The sequence below is a fragment of the Amblyomma mixtum genome, chromosome 3 (genome assembly GCF_055824585.1).
Source record: "Amblyomma mixtum isolate Tamu chromosome 3, ASM5582458v1, whole genome shotgun sequence".
Classification (NCBI taxonomy): domain Eukaryota; kingdom Metazoa; phylum Arthropoda; class Arachnida; order Ixodida; family Ixodidae; genus Amblyomma; species Amblyomma mixtum.
Window position 1 is genome coordinate 367371032 of NC_143014.1, and position 4328 is coordinate 367375359.

A 4328-nucleotide genomic window follows, 5' to 3' on the forward strand; every position below is an offset into this window, starting at 1 on the left:
CCGTCCATGCGGCTTTATCATCAGCACCACGCAATATCGCTCTGCTAGCTGGGGCGATGTCTAATCACAGTTGCGCATATTATTACGTCTAATCCTCTCTACAAATCACCCTGCCAATAAAAAACAATTCTAATTCACGGTGCGAATCCCACCACACTTCAAACCCTCCTCCACCTCACCGGGGCTTCCTCCTCAGAGTGAAGAAACAAATGAACCCCACCCAATTATGAACGCCTTGCCTCGACAAATACAGGTCCTCTTGTCAGTACATTGTCTACCAGACTCAGACCAAACAATTGTTCATTATCGAGTACTGTAGTGGTCAGTTCAGCACGTATGTGCAAAGCTACAAGTTCAAACGCACAGCGTCAGTTTCTTGAACTAAGCCTAAACATCGCAGTCACTCCTGTGGAAACCCGGCCGCACAACGGACAAAGCTACATACCTGGTTTTGCCCCTTGATCTGGTTCTTTCTGTCTTTCGCAGAGAGCTCTGGTCCTTGTTGAGTCCAGGCACGGGTAACACCGCTGCAGGCGTGTCGTGGCGCTTCTCGGTATCCGCGCGGAGCGATGTCTCGGACTGGATTTCCTGTTCAACCTCCGCCACCGAAGCTGTGCCGAGCAGAACGGAGGAGCCTAGTCTTCAGGTCTGCGTCCAGGCGAGCGATGATAGTTCTTTCTATCCAGAGGACGCCGACCTACTGCCAGTGCCATCACGAGGCAAACAGGCGCAGACTGAGACTTGTGAGATCAAAAAGGTCCCGTGACCGCCCTCTGGTCGAAAACACTCTCTACCTCTCATGGAGCGAGCCTCCTCTCCTTCCCTTCCCTCCTCGAGATTTTTCTCTCCCGCTCCTCGTCGAGTAGGCTCGGCAAGGCAAAATCACCCCTTCGTTCTCCAATGTTAGCCGGAGGCGTGGTGTCTGTGGAGTGCGTCACATGTCTATATCATGGCCCCGCCTTCAATAGAATTGTTTTCTTGGTTTTTGCTACTGGGTCTATTCGAGGGGAGGGGGGCGCTGTGGGTTTCCTAACACCCTCTCTGTTTTGCTTTTTGGGTCTCCTCGCAGTGTTTCGCCGCTAGACTTGTTAGCGAGCGCATCCTTTCATACATCTGTTTGTCATTCCCAGTTAGCGAGCCACCTTTTCATTTTTTTAGGTCTCCCCACCGTTTCACGACCGGAGGGGCGTAAGTCGGTTGTGTTCGGAACACACGGCGAAGCGCGGACCCGGCAACCGCCGTTTGCTTTTCTCCATGTGTGTTTGTGTTCTGTGTGTTTTTGTCTTTTCTCCGCTCCAAAGCCCATGTCATTCATTGGAGTCAACGCGTACGCAAGATGCACGAAGGATAAGCATTGTGTGTGCGGAGCGCTCAAGTGGGCGAGCGAGGGAAAGGCTCTGCTGCACTAGTAATTAAAACCTTGTTTTGGGGGGCTCACATAGAAGAAAAAAAAACTCAGAAGGGAGCACGCACGCAGGGCGTCTCGTGACGTGATCACGACGGGGGGGGGGGGGGGAGGCGAACCCACTCACTCAGTTTTACTATTTTTTATTATTATGTGTAGGGTTCAATGGTGTCGCCGTACGCTCCCTACGCAGTTTTTTTCTTGTTGTTCCTTCATGCGGGTTTGTAGGCATGTGCCAAAACAGAAGGTGCTGCGGAAAGCATTGTGCAGACGACGCGACGCCAAGGCTGCGCCCAACCGTCTCCCGTCAGTCAGAACGGTGCACCAATGAAGTGCATTTAGCGAAAGTAACCCCATGACGTCAATGGGGTTTAGAGTAGTGGGGCGGGGACGTTTTTGTTGAAGGAAAGAACGACCGGGCTTTGGTTTGAATTTTTGCAGCTTTTCGGGGCGCGCATGGCTCTAGTATTTTGCACAGGTTATCTTCGATGCCTCATCTATGCAATGGGCTTGTTTTTCAAAAATGTCCGGACCCTGGTCAGTGGCCCTTTTAGTAGCCCAGAGACCTACAGAGCAAACATCCTCATTCGTTACCATGGAGACTCTGCAGCCAGTGACATCCGCGAATTCCAATGACGTCGCGGTTTTTAACAAAGGCACTTGCTAATCCCCTGCGATAGAATACCAAAGGTTTACATGTGATGCCGTTTCCCGCTAAGGTTGCTTCCTGGAGAAGAAGCAGCGACGTCACGCTTACCAACAGGGGGTTAGAGGGAAGCGCCTGTGATAAGCACTTTCATACTCTCTCCCTCGTTCCTGCTTCTGCTTGCTACTTGTTGTCTCTTCCTGGCTGGAGCCCTGACATCTTATCTCCTAGGCTTTAGGTTTTCTCTTTGTCACTGGCAAAGCAGGCTAACTGCCATCACCCGGTTTCGAAGGGACGAAGATCAAATGCATACGCCGGTAGGATGCCCCCCTCCCCACCCACCCAAAAGAAAAAATAAATTTTGGCTTTCAGCTGCTTGAGCTTCGCTTCTGGGCTTCTTTCTTTGCGTGGTTTATCCTTTATCTTCCTAGAATATTTCTTTGAACAAAGTTTTCTGGGTTCAAAACTCACGAAGATAGCTGTCTAAATTATTTTTCCTCTTATATTTGCAGGCTACAAAGCAGTGCGCAAATGGGCGCCTCAACAAGGAAAGTAATCGTGTTTTTCTTGCATTTTTCTAATCTTTTTGATTGACCCTGATTTAATTTGAGCTTGTGGTGCGGAAGAGGCTCTTTATTTATTCACTGAAATGTTCGAGCTTTTGATTTATTCTTAAATGGATTTATATTTAGCATTTATTCATATATTTTCTAAGAATGTCACATAAAATGTACCACGATTCTCCTAAATAACCACTAACTAGTTCAGGTACTCTAAAACAAAAAGTGCCATGGAACCGCGCTGCAAACTAGAAATTATTGATAATATTGCGCACTACAAAATGGGGGACATCTCATACACCAGTATCAAAATAGAACTTCGTAATAAATCACTCCACCCTCTCTCAGTCCGTGCCCGCGCCACACTCAATGCTCTTGACAATGTACGTGTCCGTGAAATATACGCCAGGACATTTAAATGTATGCAGTCACTCCCACACGCGGCTATTACTCAACAGTTTAACACTAGGGAGATGTGCATTTCTTTTTTGGAATGAAATGCTATGTGTTAAGTCTTCTGTATTATATTGCAGGAAATTCAAGCACATATTTTTTTCCTCTTCGGGATTCGCTCGAAATCCTAATAACACAATGTGATCTGCCGGGTCCAATGCCCAAATAAAAAGTGAGATACAAAATACGAATACAAAAAAAATCTCTGCCTCTCCCATAACCGAGAGTAGAGTAAGCAAGAAATGTTTACGGGCATAACACATTGGTTGTAGATGGTACTAGTAAAAATCTTGAAATGGGTATAGTGTTCAACACACCACACCACACCAGACTCTTCTTTTTGCGTCGAAGCGATTTCCTGCTATAGTGCGGACTTAGGTAGGCAGCCGCGAACCGTGGCGGCCTTGTCGCTTTCGGGAGCGGAGGCATAATCATGGCGTTGTCGCCAGAGGCGAGTAGTCTTCTGCTTTTGCGTATCACTAGCAAAGCGATCGCTTTCCGCAAGACGCTTCTTAACTCTCCTTTCATCAGGCTCCATTGCTCGGCTTAAGCAGCTGTGACGGTGACGGCATTGAAATGCAGGACGATGCAGAAGCGTACGCGGACACGGCGAGACGCAGGCCTGACATAAATGTATATGCAGCGCGTTCGAATACTCCGCGACCGTGTATACAGCTGCCGGCCAAAGGGGGAAACTTCATGAGCTGAAGGCCCAGCGGCCGGTCTTTTACATGCGTGAGTGTGGGACCGCAGCGCCATCCTTTCGGATGACGCCAAAGCGCGGCCCTATCTCTTAGAAAGTCTCGTTAAATCTCGTATGGTGCCCGGATGCTCTCGTTTCATTCCCCGGATGACTGGAATTCAGTGCCCGGATGTTGGCTCTCGGTCTCGGCGTGACGTCACCAAACTGCCAACAACGGGAGTTACAAGAATTTCATGATTAAAAAGCCATGAGTAGTTTATACTTCCTTAAACACGCCTTGCGCTTTGACACATCAGATACGAAGTTACTCGCGTATAAGGTCCTTACCCGCCTAATCTTAGAATATGCAAACGTCGTCTGGTTTCCGTATATACAAAAAGATGTACACATGTTCAAATCAGTTCAACGAAAAGCGGTTCGCTTTATCAACCACAGATACCGGCGCACTGACTCTCCCACGGAGCTGCTTTCCCGGGCAGGCCTAGACACAATATCAAGTCGCATAACACTCCATAGACATAACACTCCATAACACTCCATAGTTTTTATATCAATTAACTC